Raw genomic sequence first — 15,441 nt, 5'->3', positions numbered from 1 at the left:
TCACGTTTGGGGACCAATGTCTCTGGTATTCCTCAATCTGGTTGCAATTCGAATAAAGTTTATCGTGCAAAACAGGGTGTAAGCGTCCTCCGCTTCCTGTAAGAATCTCAGAGCCAATTTTGCGTGTTTGAATTTTAGCTCTTTCAGGATTCCCACCAGGAACTTGCGTCTTGGCATTGTATAAAAAGGACACAGTAAAACAAAATGAAGGGTATCCTGCGGAGATCTAAGATCGCAGCCGCAGGTACCCTTCTCCTCTATTGTATGAGTGAACCCAGATGGCACTGCAAGGATATGGTGTAACATGTTAAATCTGAAGCGGGTCATGAGGTAGCGATCCTGCGCGTTATACATGACCCTCAGATAGGGTTCCATCCCTTGCTTCGCAGTGAGGTCGTTGTACAAGTGATTAGTGGCTTTGTGCTTCTCCTTTTCAGCCCTTGACGTTTTCAGATGTGTAAGAAAAAGTTTTTTCACCAGGGTCTTACTCTCCCGGGACAGAGAGTGTGGGGCTAAAAAGTATTGTGGGCAGCCAATCTCTATTAACGACTTCTTAACAAATTTCAGCCAAGGGATTTCGTGTCCTTTATCTCTTTTGAGGCAGTCCTCGATAATCTGTCTCGTAAGGGCCGCCTCAGGGTTGGTCCATGCTTTCACCCATGCCAGGAGGGGTTTGGATTTAATTTTGTCCTCTAAAAATGGTTCTCCTACCTCTTCATGTATGATGTGGGCCGAAACGCTCTGTGGGACTTTTAATATTCTTCGTAAGAATTTATTTTCTTCAGTCTGGAGCGGCTGTACTTTTTTGCCCAGAAAGCCCCACACTTCTGCCCCGTAGCTTACTTTCGCACAACAGATGGATCTGTATAAGGTCATAATTTGTTCGGGGGACCATTTACCTAATCTTTGCCCATACCCCATGATTGCCCCAACTGCACTTGCCAGTTTGGAAGAGTGCTTCTCAATCAGGGGTTTGAACGATAAGGCGTAGTCAAATAGCACCCCCAAGTATGTAAAAGACTTGACCTGATCTATTTTGTGTGACCCAATGTTGTAGGTAAATGTTCCTTTTATGGATTTCCCCGATGACATAATGTAGGACTTTTCCAGATTTGTGGCCAGGTCCAGTTTCTCCATAAAATTGACAAACCCGTCGATTAATTTTTGCAGTCCCAATGGTGTTCTGGAGAGCAGGACCGCGTCATCGGCGTAGAGTAGTACGGGCACTGCTCGATGACCAATTTGGGGTGAGTCAACTTTGAGCTTGAGGAGATCCTTTTCCAAAGCGTTGATATAAATAGAGAAAAGGAAGGGCGCAAGGATGCATCCCTGTCTGACTCCACTATTACAGGTAAAGGGATCGGTCTTATTGCCTTCCTGACTGTACCTTACACTTGCAGAGGTGTTCCGATGTAGGTTTTGTAAAGTGTCGACTAGGGATTGGTCCACACCTAGCTCCTTTAGCATGGCCCAGAGCTTTCTCCTGTTTACGCGGTCAAAGGCCGCAGAAAGGTCCATAAACCCCATGTGTATTGACCCCCTCCCGGCGATGGTATATTTTGCAATCAGGAGATATAAATTTAGGCATTGATCGGTGGTAGATCTGCCTTTCCTGAAGCCGTATTGAATTTCTGAGAGGATTTGTTGCTCCTCTGCCCAATCTTGCAATCTCGATAGGATGACTCGCCCCAAGACCTTAGCTGACACATCAATGAGGGAAATGGGTCGATAGCATTGGGGGTCATCACGGTTGCCTTTTTTGTAAATAGGGACTATGGTCGCCGTTGACCAGGACTGGGGGAGGCCTACCTCCCCTGCCTCATTTAACACCCTCATCAGTAACGGAGCCCATAGTTCGGGTCTACTTAGGAATAGATCTGGTGGAATTCCGTCCGGGCCCGCGGCTTTGTTTTTGCTGAGTCCGGTGATTCCTAATTCGACCTCCTTCAAGGTGAACTTTAGCTTTACTGGCCGGTGGGCCTCCGCTGACTCCTCCTGGGGTTCCTTGTTTGAATGATTGTATAAACCCTGGAAGTGTTTCTGCCATTGTTCCGGCAGAATGGAATTCATGATTTTAGGAGCCCCTTGATCCTGAAAGAGGGGGGCATTAATCACTTTCCAAAAGGCGATAGAATCTTTTCTTTCTGCGGCGTCCCTTAAGTCTTCCCAGGCCTGATTTTGTATGCTTTGCTTGCGAGCCTTCAGAGCTTTTTTATATTCAGCTCTGTTCCGTGCCACCTTCATTTTATCCCTTGGTTGGGCATGAAGACTATCCTTCAGGTTTTTCAGCGCCTTTGTACAATTTGAATCAAACCAACGGGGGTTTAGGGGCATTTTGTTTTTAGTTCCTGGGGTGTATAAGGAATTACTTACAGCCTGTGCGATTTCTTCAAATGCCTTCACCACCTCAGCTCCAGTTACACAGAGGTCGAGACATTTATCAATTGCTGCTGGGGCTTCGGAAAATAGTTTTTTATAAAAACTGTCCGCATCAATTTTGGCCCATTTAATTCTTCTGCCCTGGTCGACTACTCTTTCTGTAATGGGAGGTTTCTTTTGAGTTGGAAAAACGAAACCCTCCATTTTAATGATTACCGGGTTGTGATCACTGAAACTACTGGCCTCTATAATGATTGTGCTGATGCTTCTTTTTAGATTGGGAGAGACTAGTGCGAAATCGATGTAAGAGTGACAACCTCTTCCTTTGAATGTTGGGGTTAACTCTCCTTTGTCGTTGAGTGTGGCGAGATCTAGGATTTGTATTAGGTTGTACCTTTTCATAAGTCTTTCCAAACCCCAGCCCTCAGTTGAATGGGTGAAGTGAGGGCCTTTCAAGATCGTACATCTAGACCAGTCATTATTAAATGGCATTAGTTTCTCACAGAGATGACAATTAAAATCTCCCATTAGTATTATATCCGTGATGTTTGGTGTCATGGTTAAAAAGCTCAAACAGTTTTCTAATTCATTTATGGCTATTCCCTTCTCCGTTATAGCCGGTGCATTGTACCAGTTCATAAGCAGAAATGATAGACTTGGTGAAGTGAACCTTAAAACTTGGAGGTTAGCTGTGACCCATTTGGTGTTAGACCAGGTGCCCTTGATATCTAAATTGACATAGATCGCGAGCCCCCCACTTGCTCTCCCCGAGATGGCTTTTTTTGCAGGGACAAAAAAGCCTTTGTAGCCTTCCAGGATGTAAGCATGGGATTCAGTGGCCCAGGTCTCTTGCAGGCACAAGATGTGAAATTTACTTATATAGCTGCGCCAGTCCTGAGATGCGAACTTGGCCGCTAGCCCTGCAATATTCCAGGTAGCTATTAATAGGTTGTCATGAATCGTGACCTTGGGTGTTCTTTTTCCCTTGCCTAGCAAAAGCTTTGATAGGCTGTCCGTTGCGGGTGCAACAGCCCGGCTTAATTGCGGCCTGTAGGGGGTGGCGATTCTTCTGTGGGTAAGATGGGAATTGTCTAATGAGGGATTTATCCACTCCCCTCTACCCCGGTTAGTGATCAATGGTGTGTTGCTGCCTCCTAAGAATTGCACAGGATCCGGAACGTCAATTTGGCCCTGGTCGCCTCCATCTTTTATCCCAGTAGATGGTAGGGTGGGCTCCTTCCTATGTTTAATTTTTGAAAATGAGCGGTCCAGTCTCAGTCAGTCCACCCCTTCAAGTGTACTGAACCTATTCCAGTGAGCGTACTGTGTAATGGGGGAATCATAAATTGGGAATACAGTATTTGGCCTTTGCCATTGCAGTAGGCCGGTTTGAAAACCCAAGTGCGATATTCTGTCAGGGCCGATATTCGGCCTGGGCCTTTGGGGTGCGAAGGGGTAGAAGTAGGATAGGCGAACCGGGTGGATTTGTGAACTTATGTGACTCGGGGGGGCGTTACAGATAAAATTCACGGCCGCCCTGTCTCTAAAGTTGACTGTAATGATGTCCCCTGCGATGGTCTTAATACCTTTGCCAATCCACTCACCCCTTCTCACTGCAAGGATTTCCCCGTGGATGTTAGGGGGTAAGGGTCGATGTGTTTGCAGCCACTGTATGCATTTATTTTTTAATTCAGTCTGTGATTCCCGTTGGCCCTCCTTTAAGGGGGGAATTCCTGTTAGGACGACTACAAGGGGCAGAGCCTCAGGCGGGAGATTGATAGTCTTGAAGCATGTTGCAGTGTTCTTATCGTCAGAAGTTGACGCTATATCACGCCGTGGAGACTTAGGAACCGCCTTATGGATTAGGGCCTTGTTCTTTTCCATCGTTTGTAAAGATGCGGATGGAGGTTTATTATTGCCCATGGGTATTTGATTTTTATTTTTGCCTGCTTGCGGGGTAGAGACAACCTTTTGTTTTTCCTGGGCTCCTTTCTGCGGGACACTGGTGTTATTTAGTTTGTCCCCCCCATTGATTACTAGAGAGGCCTTATCTCTTGGTGGGCTACTTAATGTAGGGTCCTTTCGATTTGTCAAATCCCGTTCCTGCACAGGATAGGTTTTCGGGCTGGTCCCCTTATTATTGACCAATGAGGTCAGTCTATCAATTTTTGATATGAGGGGTTTTAACAGCACCGAGATAGAGTGCTCCAGGTCTAATTTAAGATCCGCCACCATGTTGGTTATCCAGCATGGTATTCCCGGTGTGGATGGGTTTATGGGCGTGATCAAGTTGTGGTTACTGGGTTTTACGTGACCTTTTTTCCTCACTTGTTTGTGGACTTCCTTATTCAACATTGTTTCCGCGAGGGATATGTCGTCATCATTAGTATTTTGTTGAGTGCTTGTTTGTGCACCATGTCTAGCCCTGCTGATTTCGGCGGGTGGCTGGGCGCAAGGAAGGTCAACAAAAGATGGTGGGGTAATGGGCCGGCTAGTATCCATCTCCTCTACCAGGTCTTTGGAAGCTTCTGACAGGTTAATCAATGAATCCTGGGTGTCTTGAATGATAGTTACCGGGGGTAAGGACATTCTTCTCTCGGTGTTGGCTATGGCATCGGAAACCGCCCCTATAGTCCGTTTAAGCATCTTGTCAATAGCAGTAAAAGTCGGCAGTGGAGATGAATGAACCGATTTGGTTTTTGAGCTCGACCTTAGGGTAGGCATCCTTGTTTTCTTGGTAGGTTTCCTCATTACGACGAGTGCTATATTAGATGGTAACGGGCAGATATAAATTGTGTCAAGGGAATGGCCAGTGATCCAACTGGCTGTCGAGGAACTAATAGCAATATATTATTAATGGGGGGGCAGTTTTAAGGGGCTGGCCCAGCCCAGCCTCTTCTGGCCCCTGAGGGCCACAGAGGGCCCGCCCTTTGCCCGGGCTTCGCTCGGCGTCCCGCTCGCGTCCCGCTAAGCGTTACCGCGCTTTGTTTGTAGGGGGAGTTGCGGCCGGGGGCGTGGCTTGCTGGGGGTGCGGCCGTACGCACCTGTGCGGCGCAGGGGCTCCTGGTCTCTGTGGTCCCTGCTTCACTCGCCCCAATTGCCTTGCACGATGGTTTCTTCCTCCCGGGTGCTGGATGCTAAGTTTACACCTGCTGCCTCAACCCCACACCTGAGCGCCGCGCAGCGGCACCCGCGAAGCGGGTGCTGCAAGCTGTTGAAGCGGAACTCAGGTGGTCAGTCCCTCCTGGGATACGGGGAGGCTGCGAGCGCCAGTAGCGGTTTCCTTTGGTGAGTAAGTCCCACTGAGCTCTGGGAGGGTTCGCTTTTCTACAGTGCTTGGACGGCCGGGGGCGTGGCTTGCTGGGGGTGCGGCCGTACGCACCTGTGCGGCGCAGGGGCTCCTGGTCTCTGTGGTCCCTGCTTCACTCGCCCCAATTGCCTTGCACGATGGTTTCTTCCTCCCGGGTGCTGGATGCTAAGTTTACACCTGCTGCCTCAACCCCACACCTGAGCGCCGCGCAGCGGCACCCGCGAAGCGGGTGCTGCAAGCTGTTGAAGCGGAGCTCAGGCGGTCAGTCCCTCCTGGGATACGGGGAGGCTGCGAGCGACAGTAGCGGTTTCCTTTGGTGAGTAAGTCCCACTGAGCTCTGGGAGGGTTCGCTTTTCTACAGTGCTTGGACGGCCGGGGGCGTGGCTTGCTGGGGGTGCGGCCGTACGCACCTGTGCGGCGCAGGGGCTCCTGGTCTCTGTGGTCCCTGCTTCACTCGCCCCAATTGCCTTGCACGATGGTTTCTTCCTCCCGGGTGCTGGATGCTAAGTTTACACCTGCTGCCTCAACCCCACACCTGAGCGCCGCGCAGCGGCACCCGCGAAGCGGGTGCTGCAAGCTGTTGAAGCGGAACTCAGGCGGTCAGTCCCTCCTGGGATACGGGGAGGCTGCGAGCGCCAGTAGCGGTTTCCTTTGGTGAGTAAGTCCCACTGAGCTCTGGGAGGGTTCGCTTTTCTACAGTGCTTGGACGGCCGGGGGCGTGGCTTGCTGGGGGTGCGGCCGTACGCACCTGTGCGGCGCAGGGGCTCCTGGTCTCTGTGGTCCCTGCTTCACTCGCCCCAATTGCCTTGCACGATGGTTTCTTCCTCCCGGGTGCTGGATGCTAAGTTTACACCTGCTGCCTCAACCCCACACCTGAGCGCCGCGCAGCGGCACCCGCGAAGCGGGTGCTGCAAGCTGTTGAAGCGGAGCTCAGGCGGTCAGTCCCTCCTGGGATACGGGGAGGCTGCGAGCGCCAGTAGCGGTTTCCTTTGGTGAGTAAGTCCCCATGTTGCATGACTCCCAATCTGGTTTCAGAGCCACTTTTAGCACTGAGACCGCGCTCCTGGAGACTACGGAGATTCTGAGAGAAACTGTGGACAAGGGACACTGTGCTATGCTCGTGTTATTAGATCTTTCTGCGGCATTTGATACTGTGTCCCATAAAATCTTAATGCACAGATTAAAGAACATTGGTCTATCAGGAGCAGTTCTGTCGTGGTTTCAGTCTTTTTTGGAGGGACGCTCGCAGCAGGTGGTCTTGGGTCCGCACTCTTCACAAACAAAAATGCTGTCATGCGGAGTGCCTCAGGGCTCTGCATTGAGCCCAACATTGTTTAATGTTTACTTGGCTCCCTTAGCCCCTATAATTGAGAAACATGGCCTACGTGTTGTCAACTATGCTGATGACACTCAGCTCCTTTTCTCGTTTCATGAAAAGGATGAGGGAAGGATGTTGAGTGTTAAGAGATGTATGTTGGACATAGTATCTTGGATGTCGGACAACTGTTTAAAGTTGAACACAGAAAAGACGGAGGTCCTATTTTTCAATAATCACTCTCCACTGTCCTCAGACTATTGGTGGCCGACCACCCTAAATCCCGCGCCGTCCCCAGTTAGGGTGGCTCGGAACCTAGGCGTTAAGATGGATACAGAGCTTTCAGGAAAGGATCACATTGCTCAGCTCTCCGCAGTTTGCTTTTGGAAGCTTAGAATGTTGCGCCGTCTTCTTCACTTTCTGCCTGTAGACTGTGGTCAAACGGTGGTACATGCCACCATTACTTCACGTCTGGATTACGCAAATAGTCTATTTATTGGACTTCCAGACTATCTGATAGCCAGGCTTCAGCTAATTCAAAATGCAGCAGCCAGATTAATCAGAAATATCCCTGTCCGCCACAGAATTTCCCCTCATCTGGCCAGTCTACACTGGTTACCCATAAAGAAAAGAGTGATTTTTAAGGCGATGGTACTAACCCATCGTGCCTTGTATAACACCGGCCCTCCATATCTCAGAGCTAGAATTCAAAGGTACGTACAAAACAGATCTCTAAGATCTAACAATTTGAATCTTCTTAAGGACCCTAAATTTAGAAGGGTCAGAATGGGTGGTCGGTCATTTTCTGTCCGGGCACCTACCATTTGGAACTCCATGCCAAAGGATCTTAGAGCACTTGAGAAAGAAAATGTTTTCCGAAAGACCTTGAAAACCTGGCTCTTTCTCTTGCATTGATTCTCCACCCTACTGATCACAGCTCCTGTTTTTTTTTTTCTGTTCAGGTCCACATGATTGGTAACAGCGCCGGGACACTTCCGTTGAAGGTAGCTGCGCGCTATACAAGCTTTTATAACATAACATAACATAACAACATAACCACAGGCGTGCCACATACCATAGCTTGGCTCATTATCCCAGGTGTGCTGCCACATACCAAAGCTTGTCTCATTACCCCAGGCGTGCCACATACCAAAGCTTGTCTCATTACCCCAGGCGTGCCACATACCAAAGCTTGTCTCATTACCCCAGGCGTGCCGTCACATACCAAAGCTTGTCTCATTACCCCAGACGTGCCACATACCAAAGCTTGTCTCATTACCCCAGGCGTGCCGTCACATACCAAAGCTTGTCTCATTACCCCAGGCGTGCCGTCACATACCAAAGCTTGTCTCATTACCCCAGGCGTGCCACATACTAAAGCTTGTTTCATTACCCCAGGCGTGCCGCATACCAAAGCTTGCCTCATTACCCCAGGCGTGCCACATACCAAAGCTTGTCTCATTACCCCAGGCGTGCCGTCACATACCAAAGCTTGTCTCATTACCCCAGGCGTGCCGCATACCAAAGCTTGTCTCATTACCCCAGACGTGCCGCATACCAAAGCTTGTCTCATTACCCCAGACGTGCCGCATACCAAAGCTTGTCTCATTACCTCAGGCGTACCGCATACCAAAGCTTGTCTCATTACCCCAGACGTGCCGCATACCAAAGCTTGTCTCATTACCCCCGGCGTGCCACATACCAAAGCTTGTCTCATTACCCCAGACGTGCCGCATACCAAAGCGGGGATGAGTCAGTCAGAGTGAACCGGCAGGCTCTGTGGGTAACCAGCAGGGCCAGGTTCTGGTGCTAGTAAGATATCACAGTGAGTTAAGTGTCTGAAAAAGAGGACTTTGAATTGTAATTGTATTTATGTAGCGCTTACTGCCCCTGGCGAGGCGCCGATCGAATACCGTGCAGCTCAGGGCTCTGAAGGCGGTGGAGATGCTCAGTGGACTGAGCGCTTGCTGCTGTGGTCTTTGTAAATACGAGGTGCGCCATAACTGAGTGGTGCAGTCAAAGGGGCGCTTCCGGTGCAGTCAGGGGGCCGCTTTTGGTGCAGTCGTGTGGTTAACACGCAGGCTGCGGGATCGAATCCATTCTCAGTACATAGCTCAGAGGATTGAGCGCCTGCTGCGGAGGTCCGTGCCGCCGTCACTCGAGGGTTCCCTTGCAGTAGAATAGCTCAGTGCTCTGGGCGCCTGCTGCATAGGTTTTGGGGAAATCCGTGGGTTCCAATGTCTAGCTCTTTATCTAACCGGTCGTAATAAACCCATGTCGAACTCGAAATGCCGGGTGTGCGGAATCAGACTTTCATCCTCCCGAGTTTCTAGTAAGGTAAATACAGCCTCCTCCTCACAGGTGGACCCCTTGAGATCCGCTAACTCCCTGTCACCCGAAGCAGGACATGAAACCTGTAGGCGAGGTCACCCGAGCCAGGAGCTCTCAGCTCTTTCCTTACCCTGTGGCAGGGAGGCGGGGCAGGGCCAGGGAGGGCCTTCATGCTATCAGGGAGGGGTTGCTACAACAGCTCCCTGGCACCCAGAGAAGTGCAAAGCTGAGCTCGGAGCACGGAAGGATGAGCAGTTCACCGACAGGCACAGTGACAGGTAAAGAGAGCCCTAACCGGGAGGGGCCCTATGGGGGGGGCTGATGGGAGGGGACTTGTCTAGACGTGGGAGGGGCGGGGGGGGGGGCCTTGGGGCCGTCATGGGCGTTGAGGTGGGTTACCATCAGCGTTCTCGGAAGCGCCTTAGTGTGTTATGATATTTCCAGTGGTATAGCGCACAGGGTGTCATTTGTATGGCTTTGTAGCGCTCTGAGCTGCGCATGAGGATTGTAGTGCACGAGGCATAGCGTATTATACCCCGGTCAGAAAGCGCATTATCAGACTAGTATGGCTACACTAGGGCATAGTAAGTGGTCTCATAGAAGAACCGGGAATCCACATGGAAACAGGGCCTGGTAGGGGGCGGCAGAAGTGTAAAATGATGCCTGTCAGAGACTGTTTTTTTATTTTTTATTTTATGCGTTTTTATATAGCTCGGACTTTACCCGAAGGTGTCAGAGCGCTTCACAATAGGAACAGCAGCGTTACATGAGAAGACAATTACAAGTGGGTATGATACACAAGCAAACGTTACATTACATGAGGCAAAAGTGACAAATGTGCATGTATCAAAAGCAAACAAAATACAAGAAGAGGTAGCGTTCCAAGAGGAAAAAGTGAAATTTGTGCAAGTTATATAAGCGTACAAGATACAAGTAGAGATATAAAGCTGCAATAAATGGCAGACACACAAAACACAAGAACACACTGGGAAGGCACTTCTATAGGCATGGAGAACAGAATTTCCTATAATGGAAGGCAAGCGCGCAACACCCATTGGACTCAAAGGGCTTCAGCCCCCCCCCCCGTCGTGTGTGGCAGCCCGGGATGAGACACCTTCCCGGGCAAAAAAAGCAGCTGCACCCGAGCACTTCACAGGTCTTTAAAAGACCATTTGCATGTTAATGAGGCCTCGCTGATGTTTCACCCCTTCTAAGAGCCCCTGCAGCTCCACTCTGCCTATCGCTTAAAGTTCAGCCCCCCCCCGAAATTTTTGCTCAGCCCCCCCCGAAATTTGGCTCTAGTTGCGCCTCTGATGGAAGGACTTCCTTCAGAAAAGAGAGGGCGTGAATTAAATTTGGAAGTGTCTTTGAAGGAGGAGAGCTTTGAGGTCAGTTTTGAAGGCCTGGGAAGAGGGGGTGGTCCGGAGCTGAGGCGGAAGTGAGTTCCAGATTCTCACCGCGTTGCCTGAAAAGGATTGGGCCATCGATCGTTCCTTCTTGAAAGTGGGAGGTTCAAGCAATACATTTTCTGCATTACGTGATGGTCTGGAGCCTCCAGAGAGTTTCAGTTTATCCGCCAGGTAGCGAGGGGAGGATGAGTGCAAGGCTTTGTGGGTGATACAGGCAGTCTTGTAGATAGATCTTGTCTCGATGGGAAGCCAACGGAGGGTGGATAAAATGGGTGTGATGTGGTCGCTTCTTTTGGCCCCATATATGAAACGAGCTGCTGAATGGAGAACAGATTTAAGGGGGGACAGGTGGGATTTGGGGAGGCCAGTAAGAAGAGAAATGCAGTAGACCAATCTGGAGAGAACCAGCGATTGGACCAGGGTTTTAAGGTCGTGCTCCGGGAAGAAGCGACGAATCCTCCAAAGAAGGCGCAGTTGGTATCGAGCAGACTTTGCAATGGATTGATGTGGGAGAGTAGATTACGTTTTTTGTTGAGTATGACACCAAGGGATTTTGCGCTGTCGACAATGATGGGTTTATTGTTAAGTAGATTCATCTGATCCATCCATGATTGAACCGGGGGAGGAGAAAGTGAGGAGGAGAGGAGGAGGAATTCAGTTTTGGAGGGATTCAGAATCAGTTGATGAGTTAACATCTAGTTTTGAATGGAGTCGAGAGTAGAGCTTAGGATGGAGAGATCGTGAGTGGAGGCCACCTTGAGGTAGATTTGAGTGTCGTCCGCATAGAGATGATAGTGGATCCCGGATTTACTTAGGAGATTTCCCAACGGTTCTAAATAGAGATTGAACAGTGTGGGTGCAAGTATAGAGCCTTGAGGAACACCTTGACCGACCGCCAAAGGAGATGAAAGACTGTTCGCTATTTTGATCATTTGGGATCTATCAGAGAGGAAGGAGGCAAGCCATGGAGGGCACCACAGTGCCCTCCATGCTTATTCCCTGTTGAAGAGTGTTAAGGAGAGTTTTGTGATTGACAGTGTCAAAGGCTGCAGAAAGGTCAAGAAGAATTAGAAGACAAGACTCCCCCAAATCGAGTATCCGCAGCGCGTCATCAATCACTAGCAGCAGGGCTGTTTCAGTGCTGCAGTTTTGAAAGAAGCCAGACTGGGAATTGTCAAGAAGATCATTGTCCTTGATATGGCGAGAGAGTTGTTTCGCTACACATCTTTCTGTGATTTTCGCAAGAAAAGGGAGGTTAGTGATGGGGCGGAAGGTGTTGAGGTCGTTCGCATCAGCGGTGGGTTTTTTAAGCAGAGGGGTGACCTGCCCAGGTTTGAAGGAAACAGGAAGGGAGCCTTGACAGAGGGAGAGGTTGACGTGAGTCGTCCAATAGGAAAGAGAATGGGTATAGAAGTCAAAGGCAATGAAGGGATGGGGTCAAGAGAATGGTTGGAGGGCTTTGTATCGAGGATGCATTTGAGGAGGGCATTTTCAGAGATGGGGTCAAAGTTCTGCCAAATGGTTAAGGATTTGCGCTCCTCTGTAGGGGTAGGATGAATGACCTGATCCACAAGTGATTTCACTTTTTCGTCAAAGAATATAGCGAATTCCGCTGCTTTCTTAGTAGAATCGTCCAACTTGGAGGTTGGGGAGAGCAGTTTGGGTTCTTGATGAGGTCGAATCATTTTTTGGGTCTATTTAGACCTATGCTGGGTCCTACCATGTGTTAGTGGCCTTATTGCCAGTGGCAGACCTACATTTGCCCCTACCAATAACTTCCTATGCTCAACCCTTGGTAACGTGGCTGCGAGCAGACAGGCTTAACTTCAAAGACAGGTATGTAAAGCATTTAAAAACACCATTTCAGTAAATAATTAAGACACAACACAAAATAAAATCCAACACCAATTTATAAAAAATAGTTAATATGTTTATCTTTTAAATGACACCAAAACGAAACAACAGCCTTCTAAAGACAGGGTGACCGGTCACTGCTGAACACAAACACCTCCCCAGCCAGGAAAGAACCTTCTAAAGACAGGGTGACCGGTCACTGCCGAACACCAACACCTCCCGAGCAAGGAAAGAACCTTCTAAAGACAGGGTGACCGGTCACTGCCGAACACAAACACCTCCCGAGCCAGGAAAGAACCTTCTAAAGACAGGGTGACCGGTCACTGCCGAACACAAACACCTCCCGAGCCAGGAAAGAACCTTCTAAAGACAGGTTGACTGGTCACTGCCGAACACAAACACCTCCCGAGCCAGGAAAGAACCTTCTAAAGACAGGGTGACCGGTCACTGCTGAACACAAACACCTCTGGAGCTAGGAAAGACCTTCTAAAGACAGGGTGACCGGTCACTGCTGAACACAAACACCTCCTGAGCCAGGAAAGAACCTATGAGAAATCAGGGCTGGGGATCTGAGCAGAAACTACACACTCCAAAGGCCAGAGGTCGAAGGGCATTACACAAAGTACAGGAACTGTGATGCTGCGAGAAACGGGGCTGGGTCAAAGGGTGGCTAAAAAAATAAACTTTTCTGTAACTTCTTATGTTTGGTGCCACAAGGTCCCAGTCTCTGACAGAGGGCACTGCAAACATGTAAACCATTATTTTAAACTTACATCACACACAGTATAAGAAAGGCTGCTGTAAAAAGGTTTAGGATGAAAAAGTGATTCCAAAATATAGATTTCAGTAATACTCAGACTATACGTAGTGCACATATTTTTTGTAAATGTCTTTTATAAGCACGCACTTCGCAGCTTCGCAGGTAACGTCCTCACAGCACCTCTCAAAAGAATGAACGTGCATCATTGGGAAGCATTTTTTTTTTATAACTGTCTTTTAAAACCAAACTTCACAGCTGTAAGCTCCAATACAGAACCTCTCAAAAGGAAAACATATGTGTCATCAGGAAGCTTCAAGTGATTCTATCAAAGCCAAGACCGGCTTCCAAGCACCCTTTGCATTTGCAGACTAAAGTTGTCACATTTACATTTCTTTCATGCAGCAGCAGCCTGGCAGGAAGGCTCTTTAGCTGTCTGCCTTCCCTCGGTTTCACCCTGACAGGAAGGCTCTTTAGCTGTCTGTCCCTCCCTCGGTTTCACCCTGGCAGGAAGGCTTGTTTAGCTGTCTGTCCCTCCCTCTGTTTCACCCGGGCAGGAAGGCTCTTTAGCTGTCTGTCCCTCCCTCGGTTTCACCTGGGCAGGAAGGCTTGTTTAGCTGTCTGTCCCTCCCTCGGTTTCACCCTGGCAGGAAGGCTTGTTTAGCTACCTGTCCGTCCCTCGGTTTCACCCTGGCAGGAAGGCTTGTTTAGCTGTATGTCCCTCCCTCGGTTTCACCCGGACAGGAATGCTTGTCCAGCTGTCTGCCCATCCCTCGGTTTCACCCGGGCAGGAAGACTTGTTTAACAGTCTGCCAGTCCCTCGGTTTCACCCGGGCAGGAAGGCTTGTTTAGCTGTCTGTCCCTCCCTCGATTTTACCCTGGCAGGAAGGCTTGTTTAGCTGTCTGTCCCTCCCTCGGTTTCACCCTGGCAGGAAGGCTTGTTTAGCTGTCTGTCCCTCCCTCGGTTTCACCCGGGCAGGAAGGCTCTTTAGATGTCTGTCGCTCCATCGGTTTCACCTGGGCAGGAAGGCTTGTTTAGCTGTCTACCCGTCCCTCGGTTTAAATCGGGCAGGAAGGCTTGTTTAGCTGTCTGTCCCTCTCTCGGTTTCACCCTGGCAGGAAGGCTTGTTTAGCTGTCTGTCCGTCCCTCGGTTTCACCCTGGCAGGAAGGCTTCTTTAGTTGTCTGTCCCTCCCTTGGTTTCAACCGGACAGGAATGCTTGTTCAGCTGTCTGCCCGTCCCTCGGTTTCACCCGGGCAGGAAGACTTGTTTAGCTGTCTGCCAGTCCCTCGGTTTCACCCGGGCAGGAAGGCTTGTTTAGCTGTCTGTCCCTCCCTCGATTTCACCCTGGCAGGTAGGCTTGTTTAGCTGTCTGTCCCTCCCTCGGTTTCACCCTGGCAGAAAGGCTTGTTTAGCTGTCTGCCCGTCTCTCGGTTTCACCCGGGCAGGAAGGCTTGTTTAGCTGTCTGTCCCTCCCTCAGTTTCACCTGGGCAGGAAGGCTTGTTTAGCTGTCTGCCAGTCCCTCGGTTTCACCCGGGCAGGAAGGCTTGTTTAGCTGTCTGTCCCTCACTCGGTTTCACCATGGCAGGAAGGCTTGTTTAGCTGTGTGTCCCTCCCTCGGTTTCACCCTGGCAGAAAGGCTTGTTTAGCTGTCTGCCCGTCCCTCGGTTTCACCCAGGCAGAAAGGCTTGTTTAGCTGTCTGCCCTCCCTCGGTTTCTCCCTGGCAGGAAGACTTGTTTAGCTGTCTGTCCCTCCCTCGGTTTCACCCGGGCATGAAGGCTTGTTTAGCTGTCTGTCCCTCCCTCGGTTTCACCCGGGCAGGAAGGCTTGTTTAGCTGTCTGCCAGTCCCTCCGTTTCACCCGGGCAGGAAGGCTTGTTTAGCTGTCTGTCCCTCCCTCGATTTCACCCTGGCAGGAAGGATTGTTTAGCTGTCTGTCCCTCCCTCGGTTTCACCCTGGCAGAAAGGCTTGTTTAGCTGTCTGCCCGTCCCTCGGTTTCACCCGGGCAGGAAGGCTTGTTTAGCTGTCTGTCCCTCCCTCAGTTTCACCCGGGCAGGAAGGCTTGTTTAGCTGTCTGTCCCTCC

At 50.0% G+C, this 15,441-nt stretch overlaps 1 long non-coding RNA gene across 1 annotated transcript in view; it reads left to right on the top strand.

Moving 5' to 3' along the window:
• Positions 1 to 9,366: 9,366 nt before the first annotated feature.
• LOC146788774 (uncharacterized) overlaps positions 9,367 to 15,441 on the top strand; it is a 226,266-nt gene continuing 220,191 nt past the window's right edge. The window contains exon 1 of the long non-coding RNA XR_014969979.1: positions 9,367 to 9,613. This is a non-coding gene — a long non-coding RNA (uncharacterized LOC146788774). The remainder of the gene's footprint in view (positions 9,614 to 15,441) is intronic.

Source organism: Triturus cristatus, chromosome 10 (genome assembly GCF_964204655.1).
Source record: "Triturus cristatus chromosome 10, aTriCri1.1, whole genome shotgun sequence".
Taxonomy (NCBI): domain Eukaryota; kingdom Metazoa; phylum Chordata; class Amphibia; order Caudata; family Salamandridae; genus Triturus; species Triturus cristatus.
Note: the sequence above shows the minus strand (reverse complement) of the source record. Positions and strands in the feature narration are given on the sequence as shown.